This window comes from Lactuca serriola, chromosome 7 (assembly GCF_051521515.1).
Source record: "Lactuca serriola cultivar US96UC23 chromosome 7, Lser_US96UC23_V15, whole genome shotgun sequence".
NCBI classification, from domain to species: domain Eukaryota; kingdom Viridiplantae; phylum Streptophyta; class Magnoliopsida; order Asterales; family Asteraceae; genus Lactuca; species Lactuca serriola.
The window spans coordinates 206,967,312-206,989,812 of NC_136414.1; the positions used below are offsets into that span (position 1 = coordinate 206,967,312).

Genomic DNA, 22,501 nt, shown 5'->3' on the forward strand with positions numbered 1-22,501 from the left:
AAGTATTTGTAATATGTTTTGTAAGATGTTTTGAACTCTCCTAGAAAACCCTATGTTTCCTACTAAAAGTAGCCTTCTACCAAGACATCTAGTATCTGCGCGTGTCTTTTGTAAGAGTGTGTTTTTTCCCAAGTCCGACTATCATTAACCAAAAATATAGCTTTTACATTACCATGCATTGTGTGAATGTTCACGAAGTGAACGTAATGGGAAAATAATATAGTACTTAGTATTGTAATAAGTAACTATTGTTGTACTAACTACCTTAAACCAATTGTAATTTAAAGTAACATGTGATCGGCCTGTATCCTACTACCGACTCTAGTAAAACGACGATGTAAGACGCCGTAAGAAATGACATTTGGCACCCGTAGACTTGCAAGTGCCACTGTAGCGAGCAACAAGGTGTAGGATAGTCAATCCAGTATAGATCTATACGCAAACTCATACGCTCCCGAATTAAGGAGATTCTGGATACAAAAATGGTCATGGCAGGTAGTGCCATGCCCCGTTTAGTGGCTCACAAAACTGCATGAATGTATATGTAATGTATGTGCTAGCTGTATTGTGTGTTCTTTCTCTGTGTAGCCCGTATGTATTGTTATGTTCTGCGTGTACTAGCTGTATTGTATGTTCTCTCTCTATCTAGCAAGTATTGATATGTACTGTGTGTACTAGCTGTATTGTGTTCCTTCTCTATCTAGCAAGTATTGACTCATGAATGAACTGACTCGTTGTATTATTCCTTGTTCTAGTAATAGTATTAGCGACTTCCTAAACTACGCCTATCGTAGTTTAGTAGCAATATGACTTGTACGTGTAAACACGAATGTATACCCTTGCTACCCAAGGGTATTGAATTGGCTGATAGAACTTTTATGTCTATATATGTATACATAATATATAACTAATATTTAGACAACCTTCAGACGGATACCTGATGCCCTAAAGCCACATCCAAACAAGGAAAAGGAGATAAAGCGAGCTAGCGTTCCGAAGTCCTTTAAACATTACTTATATGGATATACATACATAGGAATGCATTTGACAATATAAAAGTGTAAAAAAGAGTTTAAGTAAAAGTATTTGAAAAGCAAAAGAGTTTATAAAATAGTTTGAAGCAAAACAGTTTGATAACACAGTTTGAAAAGTAAGAAAACCACTTGTTTGGTAGTTATTAATCACATGTGATTGATATAATAACTATAATTATTCAACTTTTATTCCCCCCCCCCCATAAAAGCATTTAAAAACATTTTAAAGGTCGATTTAAGGGGTATGAACTCACCTGTAGTGAGTGGTATGGATGAACTGATGAAACAAGATTGCTAAGTGTCAAGTGAAGTCTTGAACACACACAAGGATCCTAGTTGACATATAATATCACATATATGTATCCAATTAGTCTTTAAACAACTAATCAACAAAGTTAAGACATCCTAGGACATGCTAAACACCCTATATAAGTGTTATAAGTCCCAAGGATTGCATCTAAGTGTTGTAGGACATTGCTATTGAGTTTAGGGTTCAAGGAAACCCCCTTATATGAGTTTACGGTTTTGTGACCATCGCCCACTGAGTTTACGGTCGTAAAATCATGAGTTTATGGTCGTAAACTCATGCTTGTTTGACCATGAGTTGTTTTGAGGCTCTACAAGTCCCTAGAAGCATTTCCATTTGAAGCATAAGCCTATGGAAGGGATTAGGGCACCATTTCACTCCTAAATGGAGTTTACGGCCCTTGGACCATTTCCCTTTGGGTTTACGGTCATAAACCCCTATGGTTAGTTGTCTTTTGATGTTTTCAAGTGCTAAGATCATCAAGGAAAGGATCTATGCTAGTTTCCAAGCCTTAGGATGGACTAGGGCACACTTTGGCACCCTTTATAGGGTTTACGGTTCAAGAACATCTTGAACCGTAAACACCTTGTTCTTGGTGTTTCTTGGGTGATTTCTTGATATATGGAAGTGTAACAAGCCTTAAGATACTCTAGGATAGAATTACTTATAAGATAGAGGCTTGAAAAGGTGCTAAAAGTCCAAGAACACTAGTGTGTGTTCTTGGTGTTCTTGGTGAAACTTGAAGATCTAACCTTTTGGAATGATTTCATGGATGAACGTGTGTTAGATCACTAGATTAAGTAATATATCAACTTAATAAGGCTAGAAACACTTACAAGTTGAAGATCTAGGAGGAAAAGTCGGATACTACTTGAGAGGATTTGAGTTCTAACTTTGAAATGGTGAAAAAGTGTGAAAAATGGCTAAGTGCCATATATATAGTCACTAGGGTTTACGGTCCAAATACCATTTGGGCCGTAAACTCCAAACTCTTGAAGCTTTTGGAACTTTATTGTTGTATAATAAACCCTTGGGCATCCTCTCTCCTGGAATCTCCCGAAGTACTAACTTAAAAGACTCAAACTTAAACCAAAAAGCTTGAAAGTTAGCAGAAATTGTTCTGACTTCTATTGAATTGAAATGTTGTATAGAATAGAAATTTCGGGTTGTTACATCATCCCCACGTTAGAAGGAATTTCATCCCGAAATTAGAGTTTAAGCAAATAAGTAGTTACAAATAACTAAGTAAAAAAGAAGAGGATATTTCAGTTTCATCTGATCCTCTCGCTCCCAAGTGAATTCAGGTCCTCGCTTGGCGTTCCAGCGAACCTTCACTATCGGGATACGACTTTGCTTCGTTTGCTTGACCTCTCGGTGCATGATCTCTACTGGTTCTTCCACAAAGTTGAGGCTCTCGTTGATCTCGATCTCGTCGAGTGGGATAACAAGAGTCTCGTCGGACAGACACTTTTTCAAGTTCGAGACGTGGAAGGTAGAATTTACGTTACTGAGTTCGCATGGTAAGTTAAGTTTGTAAGCTACAGGGCCGATTCTTGCGAGGATCTCGAAAGGCCCTATGTACCTTGGATTTAGCTTTCCACGCTTTCCGAAGCGTATCAAGCCCTTCCAGGGTGAGACCTTTAATAGAATGCGGTCGCCCATCTGGAACTCCAATGGTTTCCTTCGCTTATCAGCGTAGCTTTTCTGTCTGTCTCTAGAGGCTTTCAATCGTTCACGAATCTGAACGATCTTCTCTGTCGTTTCCCTTATGATCTCCGGACCTGTGAGAGTGCTGTCAGGAACTCGTCCTTTAGCTAACTGGGTATCACCCACCTCACCCCAGCACAGAGGGGATCTGCACTTTCGGCCATAGAGGGCCTCGAAATGAGCAACCTTTATGCTCGTGTGATAACTTTTGTTGTAGGAAAATTCGACCAGGGGTAAATGAGTATCCCATGCTTTCCCAAAGTCGATCACACAGGCTCGCAACATATCTTCCCAGGTTTGGATAGTTCTCTCACTTTGTCTGTCGGTCTGTGGATGGTAGGCTGTACTCATGTCCAGCCTAGTTCCTAAGGAAATTTGAAACGACTGCCAGAACCTCGAAGTGAATCTACTAACTCTGTCGGAGATAATGGATAAGGGAAAACTGTGCAGTCGTACAATCTCTCTAATGTAAGTTCTTGTAAGTTTCTCCATCTTGTCTGTTTCCTTGATAGGCAGGAAGTGTGCAGATTTGGTCAATCTGTCGACGATGACCCATATGGTATCAAGTCCACCCGTTGTCTTAGGCAACTTGGTTATGAAATCCATAGTGATCCGCTCTCACTTCCATTCCAGTATCTCAGGCTGTTGTAGTAGACCAGAGGGTTTCTGGTATTCGACCTTGACCTTGGAGCAAGTAAGGCATTTACTCACGAAGGTAAGAATTTCTGCTTTCATGTTAGGCCACCAGTATAAATTTTTAAGATCCAGATACATCTTATCTGAACCTGGGTGGATGGAATAACGAGTGTTGTGCGCCTCGTTCATGACCAAGTCTCTGAAACCACCGAGTTTCGGGGTCCAGATCCGATCCATGAAATAATAAGCTCCTCCACCCTTAACCTCCAAGTTCTTATCCATCCCTCTCAGGGATTCACCCGCCATATTTTCAGGTTTCAAAGCGTCGAGCTGAGCCGCCTTAATTTGTGTGGACAAGTGTGAATGGATAGTTATAGTCAATGATTTGACTCTACGACCAGAATATTCTTTCTGGCTGAGGGCGTCAGCTACTACATTGGCTTTACCCGGATGATAATGAATTTCGCATTCGTAATCACTGAGTAGCTCGACCCACCGTCGTTGTCTCATATTGAGCTCCTTCTGGTCGAATATGTGTTGTAAGCTTTTGTGGTCTGTAAAGATAGTGCTTTTCGTACCGTACAGGTGGTGTCTCCAGATCTTCAGAGCAAACACAACTGCTCCCAGTTCAAGATCGTGGGTCGTGTAGTTGACCTCATGTGTCTTCAGCTGTCTCGAGGCATAGGCGATGACCTTACCTCGCTACATCAGAACACATCCGAGCCCTTGATTTGACGCATCGCAATAGACAACGAAGTCTTCTATCCCTTCGGGGAGGGATAGTATTGTTGCGGTGCACAAGGCTCGTTTGAGCATTTGGAACGCTCTCTCCTGCTTCTCTTCTAAGTCAAAGGCCACACCTTTCTAGGTCAATGTGGTAAGAGGTTTCGCAATGCGGGAGAAGTTCTGAATGAACCTGCGATAGTAGCCAGCGAGGCCTAGAAATTGACGAATTTCTGTAGGCGTCTTCGGTCCTGACCAGTTCTCAATGGCTTTGATTTTGGAAGGGTCCACGTGTATTCCCTCTTTGCTAACCACGTACCCTAAGAATTCGACTCTTCGGATCCAAAATTCACATTTCGAGAACTTTGCGTAGAGCTTCTCCGAACGTAATGTTTCTAAGACCTGTCGCAAATGTTGACTATGCTCTTCCTTACTACGAGAGTAGATAAGTATGTCATCGATAAAGATGATGACGAACTGATCCAAGTAAGGACGACACACCCTATTCATTAAGTCCATGAATACAGCGGACACGTTTGTTAATCCGAACAGCATCACTATGAATTCGTAGTGCCCATAACGAGTTCGGAAGACTGTCTTCGGAACATCCTCCCCTAGCACTCGTAGTTGGTGATATCCGGATCTCAAGTCGATTTTCGAAAAGAAGTTCGCCCCTTGAAGTTGGTCAAATAAATTGTCGATACACGACAATAGATAACGATTTTTGACGGTTAGTTTGTTGAGCTCCTTGTAGTCGATGCACATACAAAACGATCCGTCTTTATTCTTGACGAACAAGACTGGATCTCCCCAGGGTGAGAAGCTTGGTCTTATAAAGCCCTTGCTGAGCAGTTCGTTAAGTTGAGAGGACAGTCCTTGCATCTCTGCAGGTGCTAGACGATAGGACGATTTGGCTACGGGAGTAGCCCCTGGTACTAAGTCGATTCTGAACTCGACTTGACATTACGGAGGTAATCCTGGGAGTTCTTCTGGAAAGATGTCGGGAAATTCGCGTACTACTGGGATGTTCTGAATGTCCTTCGTTTCTTGGCTCACATCGACCACATGAGCAAGGAATGCTTGACATTCCTTTCGCAAGAATTTCTGAGCTTGAATGCTCGATATGATATGAAGGTTCGTGCCAGGTTTGTCGCCATAAACTACTAGGGTTTTGCCAGACGGCAGATTAAGGCGAACAGCCTTTTCATAACACATGATATCAGCGCGATGTAAACTCAACCAATCCATGCCGATAATGACGTCGGAACTTTTAGTTGAGACCGGCATGAGATCAATCGCAAATGAATGGCTATCTAGAGTTAGGGTACACCCTATGAATATGCTGTTAGTGCTTTCTGTCTTGCCATTAGCCATTTCTACTGTGAACGGTTCTTTAAGTGCTCGTGATTTTTGCTTAAGTAAATGAGCAAACTTTTTGTTCACGAAAATCCTCTCCGCTCCACTATCAAATAGAATGCATGCATAAGAGTTATCGAGGAGGAACGTACCAGTGACCACTGTGGGGTCGGCAACCGCCTCCTCATGGCCTATGGCTAGAACTCTTGCCACTCCACCGGCAAACCCTGCTTTCGGGCAGTTCCTTTTGAAGTGGCCTACCTCGCCACACCCGTAACAAGTTTGGACCACTCCAGCACCGGGAACTTGGTTGATTGGCTTCGCCAGAGCTTTACAGAAATGGGCAGTGTGCCCTTTCCCGTTGCAGTTCAAACACTGCATTTCCCAGCAGGCACCAACGTGATGGAAGTTGCATTTGTTGCACTTGGGCAAACTTCCAGCGTACTGCTTTACCGGAGCAGCAGTGGCTGGTGCTATCGCATCATGAATTGCCACGACCAGCTACTTCTTGGCAGCCTTCGCCTTCTTTTTGCCCTCCCAGAACTTACGCTTGGGGTCAGCGGTTTTAAAAGGTTTTGAGATGGCCAAGGTTGTTATTGCGGCCAGGGTACGAACCCCATTGTCTATGAGCCGCTGTGCCAATCGTTTGGCACTATCAAATGTAGTGGGGTGTGATACCAATACATTTCCCTGGTATGGTGGCATCAACCCCCATATATACCTCTCGATTTGCTTTCCCTCTGTATGAACCATGTTGGGGCAGAGAGCCACCGGTTCACAGAATCTGGCGGTGTAGGTGACTATGTTGGAGCCCTTCATGGTTAGGCTCCACAGTTCTTCCTCCAGCTTCTGGATCTCCCCACTCGGGCAGTACTCCTCAATCATGAGGTCTTTTAAAGTTTCCCATCTCATAACATTAGCCACTATGAGAGATAGTGACTTAACATGGCTATTCCACCATGTTAGGGCTTTTGTTTCAAAGGTGCAAGTAGCAAACTTGACCTTGCTCTCCTCCGGACAGGAGCAGATTTCGAAATCCGATTCGGTTTTCTCGAACCATTGCGAGAGGGCAATGACTCCGCCAGTCCCTTTGAAGGACAATGGCTTACAGTTGGTGAAGTCCTTGTAGGAGCACTCTTTCAAGCGCACAGGGGTTTCACCATGAGTAGATAGGACAGGGGTTCCTCCCCCAGTGGAACCAGAAGAATGATATTGAGCCATGGCTATAGCCACAGTTGCAGCTACAACAACATTTAGAGCTGTTGTGTCGAACTGAGGAGTAGGTGGTGTTGGTGTGGGAGGATTGCGTCTTGTTGATTTACGTGGAGGCATATTTGAACTATAAGTTTACGAAGATGAAAGCATTGATAAGAATTTAATAGAAGAATTGATGAGAATGACTCATGGACTAACTCGCCATAGTCCAACTGTACAAATAAATAACACAATTAATTGTAAATGAAAGCATTTGGATATAATTTCCATGAGATTTAGATATCTGTCAATATTATTGGAATTACAGATGTAACAAGTTCAGGAAAAATAACCTAGAAGTAGGTCTTACATCAACCAAGATGGGAAAATTTTGACAAAAATATGACCTAATCAAGACCTTAACAAGTCTAAGATTTACAGGGATAGGAAATTAGTATAGAGTTTTTACACAAACTAAGTGATATCTAAAAGAGAAGTTGATGAGAATCTATCAGCGACGATAACTACCAGAGTGAGTTCTTGACTCCGACAGAAGACGTTCTATGTCCCTCACGCGCCTAGCAGCTCTTGCTTGTCGAGCTCAAAGTTCCCTGACTTCAGCTTGGGTTTCAGTGATTTCCCTCTGAAGGGCTGCATTGTGGAACAGAGTCCTTTCATGAGCACACTCTAGCTGGCGAATACAGACCATGTTAACACCTGAGTTGGCGTCAATCTCCATGACTCGGTCGATAGCTGCTCGACCCTGTTCTGTGTTCCAAGCAATCCTACGAACTATGATGGGTAGGACTCTGTCAGCGGAACCTCCCTTAGTGAGGTTGTTGAAGCTTCTGTCTCCATTGTAGGGAATGGGTTGACCTTGTTCCCGACTCCATCTATTCACATTTGTGGCCCACAGGGGTGTGGGTCCTTGAAATGCTGGACGAGGGTTTGGGTTTTGAACAGCTGGGGGTAGGTTGTTAACTTTTGGCTCCGAGTCAGAACCATCAGAAAAGCCTTCAGCTTCATGATCATCCAAAGGGATTGGGTGATCATCTTCTGGTTCTTCTTCCAGCCATCCTGCATTGCAGTGGTTGGGGTAGTACGGGTCTTTGGGAGATGGAATCCAGCCATTATATCTACGCGAGAAGAGAGGTATAAGAATCTAGCACATAAGTAGTTTATAGTAACACAAAATACTCCTATAGTATTTTTAGGTTTAGGTTCTATTGTTCCTCATTGTGGTATTGTGGCTAAGTTTTTAGACTTGTTGTAACCTCACAACCACACTTAGGCACATGCTAGTCAACCCCCGGATAATATAGTTGATGAGGCTATATCTTCCCAGTTTTGACTATATGTCTCCAAGTCTACTTGTGCTGCCCAAGAATCGTAATACTTTTGTATTGTCTTAGTGACACTGATTTTAGTATGAATGCAGGCACGTACACTTAATTAAATATTTTATTATTTAAAGTATAAACTCTTGGTCAGAGTATTTTAATCCCATTATATTTATAGTATGTATATCTTTTATGGGTAGATATACTCAATTCACTATAAACAATGCTCTGATACCAATCTGTCACACCCCAAAACCATGAACGGCGGAAACGTTCTGGGGAGGAGGACGTCATGTATAGTATCACAACAATGAATAGTAGTAAACAAGCAACAACATCATCCATTGCATTAATAATATAATTTCATACAAGTGTGTTCTCTCAAGTTATACAGACACCAAAAATATATATATCAAAATAAAAGATGAGTCTCGAACGAGGTCCATCTTCTCAAAACCTGGCACTGGTACCTGTCTACTGGTGACCTGAGAATACAAGTTATTTTGAAAGAGAGGATCAGCTTTAAAGTTGGTGAGATCATAAGTATATTAGTGTCTGTATTTGTATGAAAGTATTTGTAATATGTTTTGTAAGATGTTTTGAACTCTTCTAGAAAACCCTATGTTTCCTACTAAAAGTAGCCTTCTACCAAGACATCTAGTATCTGCGCGTGTCTCTTGTAAGAGTGTGTTTTTTCCCAAGTCCGAATATCATTAACCAAAAATATAGCTTTTACATTACCGTGCATCGTGTGAATGTTCACGAAGTGAATGTAATGGGAAAATAATATAGTACTTAGTATTGTAATAAGTAACTATTACTGTACTAACTACCTTAAACCAATTTTAATTTAAAGTAACATGTGATCGGCCTGTATCCTACTACCGACTCTAGTAAAACGACGATGTAAGACGCCGTAAGAAATGACATTTGGCACCCGTAGACTTGCAAGTCCCACTGTAGCGAGCAACAAGGTGTAGGATAGTCAATCCAGTATAGATCTATACACAAACTCATACGCTCCCGAATTAAGGAGATTCTGGATACAAAAACGGTCATGGCAGGTAGTGCCATGCCCCGTTTAGTGGCTCACAAAACTGCATGAATGTATATGTAATGTATGTGCTAGCTGTATTGTGTGTTCTTTCTCTGTCTAGCCTGTATGTATTGTTATGTTCTGCGTGTACTAGTTGTATTGTATGTTCTCTCTCTATCTTGCAAGTATTGATATGTACTGTGTGTACTAGCTGTATTGTGTTCCTTCTCTATCTAGCAAGTATTGACTCATGAATGAACTGAATCATTGTATTATTCCTTGTTCTAGTAATAGTATTAGCGACTTCCTAAACTACGCATATCGTAGATTAGTAGCAATATGACTTGTACGTGTGAACACGAATGTATACCCTCGCTACCCAAGGGTATTGAATTGGCTGATAGAACTTTTATGTCTATATATGTATACATAATATATAACTGATATTTAGACGACCTTCGGACGGATACCCGATGCCCTAAAGCCACATCCAAACAAGAAAAAGGAGATAAAGCGAGCTAGCCTTCCTAAGTCATTTAAACATTACTTATATAACTATACATACATAGGCATGCATTTGACAATATAAAAGTATAAAAAAGAGTTTAAGTAAAAGTATTTGACAAGCAAAAGTGTTTGTAAAATAGTTTGAAGCAAAACAGTTTGATAACACAGTTTGAAAAGTAAGAAAACCACTTGTTTGGTAGTTATTAATCACAAGATGAACGTGTGTTAGATCACTAGATTAAGTAATATATCAACTTAATAAGGCTAGAAACACTTACAAGTTGAAGATCTAGGAGGAAAAGTCGGATGCTACTTGAGAGGATTTGAGTTCTAACTTTGAAATGGTGAAAAAGTGTGAAAAATGGATAAGTGCCATATATATAGTCACTAGGGTTTACGGTCCAAATACCATTTGGGACGTAAACTCCAAACTCTTGAAGTTTTTGGAACTATATTGTTGTACAATAAACCCTAGGACATCCTCTCTCCTGGAATCTCCCGAAGTACGAACTTAAAAGACTCAAACTTAAACCAAAAAGCTTGAAAGTTAGTAGAAACTGTTCTAACTTCTGTTGAATTGAAATGTTGTAGATAATAGAAATTTCGGGTTGTCACAACTCGCTTGTTATAGTTTTTATTGTGTCATAAATACTCTTATAGCATTTAAATTTAAAGTTTTAATTCTAGTGTTACTTTGGTAAGTTTTTGACTTGTTGCTCAGTACGACTATTTCCCGACATACGTTGGTCACATCTCGGATAAATATAGTTGATCAGGCTATGTTCATCCTAGATCTGATTACATATTCCAAGGCTTAGTCATAGTGTCCAACTTGTCTTAATACTTTTGTATGGTTCTAACTATGACATTAAATTGTTGCATGCATGAATTTGTACATTTATGAAAACTAACATTTTAATTTAATGAAGTATCGTAGGTGTGAAATTGTTTTGTCAGAGAGTTTTAGTCCCTTTGCATTTATAGTTTGTATATCTTATGTGGTTCGATATACTTAGTTCACTATAAACAATGCTCTGATACCAATCTGTCACACCCCCAAACCAGAACGACGGAATCGTTCGAGGGCGGATGACCTCATGTAGTATCATCACAGTTGAATAAATAGTAAAGAAAGCAAACACAACCATAAGCGTTTTTGTATAAGAATTGTATGATTGTATTACATGTTTCAAAAGAAATTACATTATGATGATAAAATAAGTTTGAAATTGACGCCTTAGCGTCCCTTCCCCAAAAGCTGTTGTTACCTGTATTACTGAATCCCTGAGAAATACAAGTAGTTTTAAAAAAGTGTCAACAATTAAGTTGGTGAGTTCATAAGCATTTTTGTATAAGAATTTTATGCCTTTTTGTATAAAGTAACTGAGTTTGTTTCTAGAAAATCCAATATTTTCCATAAATGAATAGTAGCTTTAAAAGTCCCAAAAACCGGAATGCATAAGTATTTTCCATACCTAAAATAATGTAAGTAGATTTATATATGTATATATAATCACTAAGGCGTTTGATAGCCTCGTGAATCAAATGTTTTAATACTTCATGTGAGTTTTATAACCATACTATTAACCAGACTGTTTGTCGCAACGTTCTTCAGGCATTGGAATGATATGACGTTTGTCACCCCAGACGTGTCGGTCCAACTGTAGCTAACACTTTAGGTGCGAGATTGTCAATCCCGTATAGATCTATACACAACTATCACACTCTCCCTACAAGAGATTATGGTATATAATGCAGGGCTTAAAATGTGTACGTGAAAGTACGTGAATTCAAATGTCTGACAAAGTTTGTATCAAATAGATTTACGTATGAAAAGTCCATTGTTCTTGTAAGTGTAAGTATTTCTGTTCTATAGTGTTCATAGAGTGTAAAATATCATGAATATCTCGTAAACTATACCTATTATAGCTTTTCAAAAGTGTGTTTTATTTGAATGATACACCTTAGTGCGTTACTAACCTTGCATGTAAAGTACAACATTTGTATTAATGTTATTTTACGTATTTAACATTTATACACAAAATGTAGAATAAAATTTTGAAACTGTATGTAATGCTTTGCATTTTAACATAAGTTTTTCTTGCATTTCACTTGTATTTCTCCCCCCAAAATGTAGTAAAAACGTGAAAATATAGGGGTATGAACTCACATGGTAAGTGTGATGATTTGAAGAAAACGAGACTTTTCTCGGGCAGCACTTCGACCGGGAAGTGGGAAATTTCTCGGGATTTCTGGAACTTCGAACCTTCGTCCTAGCTTGGATACGTAACCGGGGCGTCATGATAGTTTCGGGAGGCGCGAGAGTGAGAAAATATGGGAGAAAGGTTGTAAATTGGCATGAACAGTCAGAACCCTTGCATCCTATTTATAGGAGGGGAACCTGGCCCTCGTACGTTGGGCGTACGTCAGCGATGATGCCTCCCTCGGATGTCGGACTTCAGATGGGATGATCTAAAGTGCATAGGGGAGGCTTGGTCGATCCGAGGCCTTGCATCAGGTACGTTGGGTGTACCTTCGTACGCTATAGCGTACCCCCTCGGTTTGTGTGCTCCGATCTTCTAAAATGCGTAACTTTTGCATACGAGCTCCGTTTTTTACGTTCTTTATATCCACACGTAGGTGAGAATATAATCTACAACATTCATTTAGACTTTGTTGGCAAGTTTTGAATTTATTTTTAAGTATATATTTTTAACAGGCTGAGACTGGAAAAGTCCGTTAGAAACTCATAACTTCTTCATCTGATGTCCGTTTTTGTCTGTCTTTTTACCATTGTACTACTATTGTCGAGATCTCCAATTATCGTTTAGGTCGTGTCGGCTAAATATCGCTCGATCACTATTCCGTGTTTTTAGTTGTCTACCGCTATTTTGAAACTTAGAAAAATCATAACTTTCTCATACGAAGTCAGATTTGGACGTTCTTTTTATGTACGTTAATAGTTTAATGATATCTACAACTTTCGTTTAGATACCTAAGCTAAAAGGTATTTTATTGAAATTTCGTGTTTTACGCTTAATAGTGTTTTACCGGTTTTGCTGCGGATTTTCGATTGGTCATAACTTCTTCGTTAAAACTCGAATTTTTGTGTTCTTTACATTTTTGAAAATATTGTTACGATATCTATTACTTTATGTATCCCAATTAAGACTTTTGAACATTTCGTTTATGATTCTATTTTATTTATTTATTTATTAATTCAAAATAGATTACAATACTTGAATTAGATCATTACATTGACTTGAAATATCAGGTTGTCACATTTGATTACTCTATCAAGTAAATTAGCTTTTGTTATGAACATAACACAACTACGGCTTACATAGAAAACATAATAAATATACATATAGATAACCTAAAAACATAAGAAGCGTACCATATTTTTTTTTACCAATTATTAACTTCCAGGAACTACTTTGGATATTTTTCTTTATCCATTGTTATATAGTCATCCGTGATTCTCATTTTATCTTCAAAACGATCCTTTTGCAGACTAAGATCTAACATTTTTTCATCCTTCTCAGCAACCCATTTTTTAGTCATATTAGTACTCTTCTTAGTCTTTTCTATCCATTCTTCATGCTCGTTGATTTCCTTTTTCTTCATATCTATCCATTGTTCGACATTCTTGCATTATGATGCAATGAATTCAATACGTTCAGTTAGATCCCAAGATGATTGTTTATACTGTTTTTGTTGTTCTTCAGCCCATTGCAATTCTTTCATAGTTTCATCAGACATATATGACCCTTCCAAATAGGTTGTAATAAAAGGGTCGATTGGATCACAGTAGTAACAATCAACTTCGTTGTAGGAGCAAACCTAAAAATTTGAAGATGTTCTTCTTCAATCATTCACACGTGCGTATTCAATGTTCTTATAAAGATCGTTGAATAACATAACTTTTGTTTTCAATTCATACCATTTTGCTGCTATATCAAGCGTGTTGTGATGGTTTTCTAAAGTGGTTTGAGCGTCAGTTTTGAAGGTATTGGTTTGTATCATTCAAACTGTTGTTCTCGTAGACATTAATATATGTACGAGTTAGAAGCAAATACTCCTCAGCGGGTCATGGTTTTGAACCCATTGTAAGAGATACAAAGTAGATGCAGTGATATAGATTAGATGAAACGATACAAAATTTTGAATCATTTTATAGTGAAATGTAATTTATGACTTCTTAGTCTGCATAACTAACTTGGCAGGCCGCGAAACAAATATAATAACAAAAATAAAACACATATTTATATTAAACAAAATTACTAAAAACAAGTATTTCATATTAATATATACAAAGTTCCTAAATTCAAGTTATATAGTGTCCCAAATAATATTCTTCATCCTATTTCTATATAGAAATCTTGCATCTCTACGTGGCCTATCAATCTTCATCGGTACCCCCAAAACAATCATTTCCATAAACATGCATACGAATACTCCACAATCCCCTTTATCTTCGATGTATTCCTGCTGTGGTGCGTCTATACCTTAAACAAACTCCATAATTGCAGTGTCTTTGTGTCCATCGGGGAAATCGTTCCAGTACTTAATCACATCTAGCTCTGAGATAATACTATCCCCAAAACTTTGGAATTCTCCATCAATCTTGTACTTTGAGAAAATATTCATAGATCGTGTTGAATCATAAATGTTTACTTTCCACGTATTTAAATGTAGCACTGCCAAAAACCAATGAATACCAACAAATTTTATGGGTAATAGAACCTGGAAAAAAAAAAAAATAGTAGCCAATTCGGTAATATATATATATATATATATATATATATATATATATATATATATATATATATATATATATATATGGAAAAGTGAATATACCCTTAAGGGTATATAAGCTTAGGTACCCAAATTCACCATACCACGTCGTTTTGTATCATATAATACATTCTAATTGTCCAATGTTCTTATAATTTAACTTCTAACTTCATTTACTTCTATGATTTTTATATATTACACATTTATCTTCATCTTACATAATTTTCATTTTCAACTACAATATATATAGCCTAGTAGGTGGTCGGCAAAAAGATGTGATGTAAGAAGAAGATAATAGTGAAATTTTGAAAATCTTGAAAGTAAATCAAGTTAGGGGTTGAAGTTTAAGAACATTATAATGAATATATCAAACAAAACAACGTATTATGATGTGTTTGGGTACCTAAGCTTATATACCCTTAAGGGTATATTCACTTTTCCCATATATATATATATATATATATATATATATATATATATATATATATATATATATATATATATGATGACATGCCCATGAGAGCATGGCCACTCCAGCAGATCCTCAGTTGCTAGGCGTCCCAACGAGATGGCCGCGTGGAAGGCCCATCCCCACCAAGGGGCACCTTCCACTACAGGACAGGGATAACGGCTCCAGGCGACAAGGAGCACATCCAAAGCGTTATCGCCTGGACCAATCTTTGGACCTAACACAACGAGGAACACGACTCACCAATAAGGACAACAAATCTTGTCAGACTGCAGTCCTTGTTCCTTGTACGGACCGAGGAGGATCCTTAGTATAAAAGGACCACCAATTCACCTTGAAGGGTAAGTGATCTCTCCCGATTCTCATCCCTTACTCTCCAATACACTACTAACTAACCATATCCACATCCTTCCAATTAGGATAACCTCCAACACCATTTGCTACATTCCTAAAAAATGATTTCCTGGGTTACCAATTGAGTTCTTGAGGGTATATTGTCCACCTTGCGTTCGTCGGCTGTCTTTCCATGAGCAAGCCACTCCATATTGCAATATGATGTAGATTTTAAGATAAAAATGTTACAATTGTTTATATAAATTATTGTCTAAAAAAGTAGTTAAAATTTAACGAATGTTGCTGAATAAATTAACCACCCAGAGTCAGTAATTGCAAGTAACCTTGACCAAAACTCCACATCCAGTGGGAGTATATGTAGTAGTGTGTGTAGTGTTGAGGTTTGAAGAGATCATATTCCATTATTTCCAAAAAGCCGACGTACTAGCAGCATAAAGACTGTCTAACAATAGATGATTTGAAATATCACTAATGTTTTCATTCGCAATGTCTTCATTTGCTTTTTCAGGACACTCCACTGCTTTTTTTTCCTTGGTTTGATGATTTTCTTCAATTTTGGTGTGGAATCCATCTAAAAAATTAAAATGTTAATTAATTATCAACAACGTAATATTTTATAAACACACCAAGTTTAAAATAGATTAATACCATTGTGAACGACGTCCGTTGATACTATGAAGCACCCCTATTTCGTTGCGCCCTAACAATAGGAGTAACTGTTTTTTGTGATGTTGAACCACGTTCGGTGATGGCTCAACATATTGCCTCGTATGTGAAGGCCCAACTTCCCCCTCCAAACCATGCGTAAATGTGTCATCATAATGCAACTCTATACCATGGTAATATGTATCTTCATCCTCTTCATTTACCATGTCCTCCTCCTCACTAAACCCTGCATTTTGTTTATCTTTCTCTGTAATAGATGGTCTACTTTAGAAGTTAAGTCAGCCACAACGCCTACTAGATGTTTCACCAATGCCTTTATGCTCGTCTTCTTCTTCTTCTTTACTAACCTTGTTGATGTGTCTCTTAACATATAACTTCTTTCTACTTGAGGCTGTTGCGAGGTAGTAGCATTTGTGGCTGTTTCAGTCGAAGATGTTTCCGACTTGTACTTCTTTCTTTGAGGAGACAAGGCAATAATAGCTGGTAGACTTTGCTGCCGTGGGGGAGATTCTTCATGGTTAAGAGTCCAATTCACATAGCGAATATAAAACAGCTCCTTAAGCTCCGTCCCGTTTTCCATGACAACAACAAGATGGTTGTTAGGCTGCAAAAATCAGATTGTTAGTTTAACATGAAAAAACATTGGAATTTGTAATTATATATAATTATAATATAAAAAAGCATAACACAGACACGTTGATTATTCGACGACATTGAACCTAAGATAATGTTGTTTTTCTTCTCCACGACCTCATTCGTGGTAATTATGTCGACATGCGAACATAATATTGTGTTGCCTCTGGGAACGTCTCCAAAATCCATATCTAGGGAAAAAAGGTAAGTATGATGCTATAATAGCATAGGATTTTTATCAGAAAAGTCTCAATTTTTTGGGTGAAGTTTCAATTTAGTCCTAAAATTTTGTTTGTTTGAATAGAAAAACCTAAGAAACTGACTAAACCTTACACTTTAATCCCTTTTGACCTGTTGAGCAGGTCACCTATGCCATATGGCATGCCAACTAGACAAGGGATAATGTGGATGATGACGTGGCATCCCACATCAGCGTATGGTTCTTTGAAATGCAAAATTATATTCTTTTAAAAAATGAGGTGAGTGAGATTTGAACCCACTACCTCCCACATACAACCAAACACATTTTAGACTAGGCTAGAATCCTTTTCATGATTTCACCCCTTAAAGTTTGTATATAATGCATTAACTAATGAAGCTTTTCATAGAAAAAAGGGGAATGTGATTCGAACCCACCACGTCCCACTTACAAAGCCACCCACTTTCCACTAGGCTAGAAACTTTTTATTAATTACTTTCCTCAAAGTATGATATAATGCTATTGTAACGGCCCATTTTCACAACTAAAAATTTTCGTTTTTATTAAGATAAAAACTTCCCAATTTATTAGTCCATTAATTAAGAAAACCATTCATTCCGAGTTACATTCATTTAAAAATCAGAGTATTGTAGAAACAAGGAATCTTCAATGTTTCTGATGAGTGTGTACAGTCCTGCCTTAGCCTTCCAGCAATAACGATGATACCTGAAACCATAAACAACTGGGTAAGCATAAAGCTTAGTGTGTTTCCCCCAAAATACCCCCATATAAACAAATCATAAATACAATAAAACGTATCGGGTCCAGTCAACCATCGTGTTGGAATACCTCAGGCCCAGTCAACCTCCGGGTCCAGTCATCCTCAGGATGGAATACCCCAGGTTGGAATGCCAATATATAATAGGTCCAATCAACCATTAAGCTAGAATACCTTGGGTTTGTTGGCCTACCGCCTCAACCCCACTGTTCTTCCCGAGCCTTCGTGCCTATGGCTTACAGCCGGCCTGCACCGGGTATCTTGGCCTACCGCACAAAGCAACACCGCCTCAACCCAAACCAAACACAATATGTCGACATATATGAAATTAGGATCAAGTAGGCACATAATACAAGCAAACAACAATCATACATCTCACCACTGCATACTAATCCTCTCACAACATATAATCCTACTACCGGTTAACCCCTATAGAATGTGCAATCATAAGTAACCAGATGTGATATAGCCACCCGAACAGATGGTCCTACTCTAGAGCCACAACCAAACAAGGAACAGACAAAAGAGCCTAGACCAAGAGTTCTCAGGCTATCCTACATGACCACTTACACTCCCTAAGGGCACCCCATAGATGATAACCAACAAGCACAGATAACATACAGTTCTACATGTTATTACCATAAAACAACATACTTAATACCAGAAGATAGATCTAACTGATCACTACAACATAACAACATACTCGATACCAAAACATAGATCTAAAGATAACTACAACATTGCAACATACTAAATACCAGAACACATATCTAACAGATCACTACATCATAGCAACATACTAAATATCAACAATCCAAGGAATGCACGACTATATATACTCAAAGGTAAGATAGTCACCCGGACAGGTGATCCTACTCTAGAACCACAACCAAACAAGGAACAGGTAAGAAAGCTTAGATCAAGAGTCCTCGGTCTATCCTACACGACTATATACAGTCCCTAGGGCATCCCTCTACTAACAGATAACCAAAACTAGTAGGCGAGCATTGATGCCTTCGACCCACGGGTACAGTGAAGCGAAACTCACCTCGATATGCGCTTAGATAACCACTATAGCAATGAAGGACTCTACCAACTTCAACTCACTTCCAAACACCTACAGGAAGATACTTGAGTCAATACCCAATCATAGGTCATAGTCACATGCAACAGTGACCACCTCACATGAAATGACGATTCGGGTTTCACATAAAATGACGATTAGGGTTAAGTAAGAACACTTAACCCATTAAGGACTTAATCGCCTAAGGGTAGGATTGATTAAGGTTTGACTTAGTATTCTCGGGTGTAATAATAATCCAGTCCATAGTCCAAATACACCCCTGAATATTGTCTAAAATAGAGCTTCTCGATTCTAGGGTTTTTCACAGAAAATGATGTTGGATTAGGTGTCTGTGCCCATAACTATAATTGGTATATACTTGAATTGATGGTAACACAACTCATTTTGGGTTGCCTTCACTTATGCGAATTGACATGATGACTATTGGAGAGAAAGTTTAATTTATTATTTGGAATAATAAATTGATGCTTAAAATGATCTATTAATATATTATAAGAATACTATGTTAATTAGAAATCATATTATAATTAGAAATTAATTTGGTATTATTGTGGGATTAAAGGAATTGATTAATAATGCAGGGGCTGTTTTGCAAATAATTGATAGTTGTGAAACTGGGCTAAGGGAATCCATGGAAATGAGTTGACGGAAATTATAGGACCGCCATATAAGTTTTCGTCTAAGGCTCCTTAATGAGGGTCTATGGACTGCTTAGGCCTTAAGTTGGGAATTAGGGTTTCCTCCAGCAAACCCTAACTTTGGGACTAAGCAACCAAATGTTGTATAAGCAACCACTCCCTTAGGATTTTCGCCCTACACACATACACAAGAATCCTAGCTGAAATTCTAGTGCATTCCCTCTTTTTTTCCTCTCATCCTCTTGCAAAGAGTGTTTGTAAGCCATTAGAGGTGTCACATTTGAGGCAATTGCTTTCAAGAGTCAAAGATCTTCAAGGTTTACTTGTTATTACTACATAACAAGCAAGGTAAACATCTAAACCCTATTATTGTGTATATTTCGATTTATATACTATTTTCTAGGGTTTTGCTTTGGTATTCAAGTTTGCATGTTCAACTAGTGAAAACTTAGATCCAAAGCATTAGGGTTACATGATCACATAGGATTTTTGTTTTTATGCTCACAACCGATCAGTAGTATCAGAGCCTAGGATGTTTTTCAGTTGAACATGATGCAATTGTTAATCATTCAAAGAAGAAGCGAGCAAAATATTCATTATGTTCATTGAACTCGACGAGTTCATATTTGGAACTCGATGAGTGCATTGCCCATACTCGACGAGTTGGTTAGTTAGATCCCAGATTTTTGGCTTTGACATATCTTTCGTGGATTTGATTGGATAATCAGCTTAATTTCGTTACTCGACTTGTTTTTCTGTTCCTTCCTTCTGTGAGTCCTTGGTTGCTTCAGTTCGAATGGGGGCCAGGGGAGTAATGATCTTTCCACTTCTTGTGGTAACAATATTTACTTGTGCGCCCCGTGGGTTGTTCTCGGTTTTGCTAGGAAGCTCACCCGGTGACCTTTGGTTTAGTTGTTGAGCAAGTTGCCCAAGCTGCGTTTCTATATTGTGGATGGATGCTTGCTGGTTCCTGAGCATTGTTCTTGTTTCTTGGATAGCAGCATCATGGTCACTATGTCTTTTCTCGGAAGCGGCCACAAATTTAGTTAGCATATCTTCCAAGCTTGGCTTCCTTTCTTGCACCGGCTCCTCCTTTTGGTAAAAGCCTCTTCCTTTTTGTCTGTACTTCTCTTCCTTGGCCTTCTTATACTCTTCGTAAGGCAGCCACTCCTTCTTTTGTTTGCGCCAGTCTTCATCATACCGGTCACCACTCGAATAACATACTTGTGCCTTTTTGTTGCCGTTCTCATCCAAATCGCAATCTCTAGTGAGGTGAGGTCCATTGCAGTTTTCACAACCCACCCGTATGGCATGAATAGTTTGATCCATTTTGTCCATTCTCCTATCCATGGTTTTTAACATGGCCATGACCACGGATAAATCTTCAGTAGCAGCGTACGCGGCTCCCCTAGTGACATCATTCCTAGGGTTGTGGTATTCTCTAGAGTGTTTAGAGAATTCTTCAATCAATTCTTTAATCACCGGGGGTGGCTTCTTTGTAAGTGGGCCTTGTGAGTCTAGCAACTGCCGGGTTGTGACATTGACTCCATCATAAAAGATGGAAACTTCTTGCTGGCTGTTTAGATCATGGTGTGGGCAATTTCGTAGCAGACTTTTGTACCTCTCCCATGCTTCATATAAAGATTCTCCAGCTTGCTGTTCAAAGTTTGCAATGGCCTTCTTGAGTTTGGCTATTTTGGATGGTGGGCAAAAGTGATCTATAAATTCTTCCTTCATTTTGGCCCAAGTAGTGACTGACCCGGGGGGAAGTGATTTGAGCCACTCTTTAGCAGCACCCTTGAAGGTTACCGGAAGCATCCGAAGTAGTTGAGTTTCGCGGGTTACATTTGGAATGTTGAAATAATCAGCAACATCATTTACTTCATCCAAATGTTTGTAGGCATCTTCATGATCTTTCCCATAGAAAGGTATTTCCTTAAGCGCAGCTAGGATATGACCTTTTAGCTCGAAGGTAGCAGTTGTGGGAATTGCGGGTTGCACAAGTCCCGGGCCATGGTCGTCGCGCATCCTCTTCTTCCATTCCCCCATGGGAATTTCATCAATGTTAGCCATAGTGAATGCTAACTCTTCCTCCGATTCGGTTTCTTGTTCGTACGTTGCCTCCTCTTCTTCCTCGGTCTCGTATCCAATATCTTCTTGAATTGGCTCCTCAATTGTCAAGGAAGCGCTAGAAGCTCCTGATTTACTGCTCTTCTTTTTCCCAAAAACAGTCTTCAAGTTGGACAATGGTGATTTCTTTGGTGTGCTTGAACTCTCCACGTCCTTCCCTTTGTTTCTTTTCAATTCGGATTCGGGATCTTCAAACGGGGGTACCAGTGGTGTGTTTGCTCCTCTGGTCATGAGAGTCCTGAAATTAATCAAATAAAAAAAAACATAAAAAGAACAAAAAGATTGTAAAAAAAAAAATTGCTGAATAAACTGCTACTCGCCGAGTAGGTGCGAGTGCACTCGGCGAGTATCAGTGATATTTCAAAGAAAAAATTTTAAGTTTTAACCTAACTAAAACAGATACTAAAACCTAATTACTAGTTACTAAATTGCAATAAATGAACTTTATGCAAGTAAACTCACACAAAGAATCGAAAAAATTAGGAATTAGCTTAATTATTTAGAACCGTTCCCCGGCAACGGCGCCAAAAACTTGATGTGTGTAAATTCAACTAGTTTTATCCCTACTTTTTATTAGTAATTTGAGCACACAAAGGCAGTGAACCTGTCTTTAAGTGATATAGATTGATAAGTAAGGTATCGAACTCAGGGAACGGACAATTAAACTAATAACTAATTTTAACTAAAACAAATAATTAAAGTAAAGGGTTTTTCTCTAGTTTTGCAAGACTAGAAACTTAAACAAACTAAATTAACTAATTAACTAAAGCAACAACTATTCACCAAATTTGATAAAGATGTTTCTATTTAGGTTCAACCAATTCACTCCTATGGTTATTTAAGTTAAGGTGGATTAATTGCTATTGGTTACCAATGATAATAGTTAGGTTCATGTTCATTACTCCTAACCCTT

General features: G+C 38.7%; 1 non-coding gene across 1 annotated transcript; it reads left to right on the top strand.

Annotated features, from left to right (window-relative positions):
• Positions 1 to 21,040: 21,040 nt before the first annotated feature.
• On the top strand, positions 21,041 to 21,147 carry LOC145065086 (small nucleolar RNA R71). The gene has a single exon (XR_013688238.1). It is a non-coding gene; the product is annotated as a small nucleolar RNA R71 (small nucleolar RNA).
• The last annotated feature ends 1,354 nt before the right edge of the window (positions 21,148 to 22,501 follow it).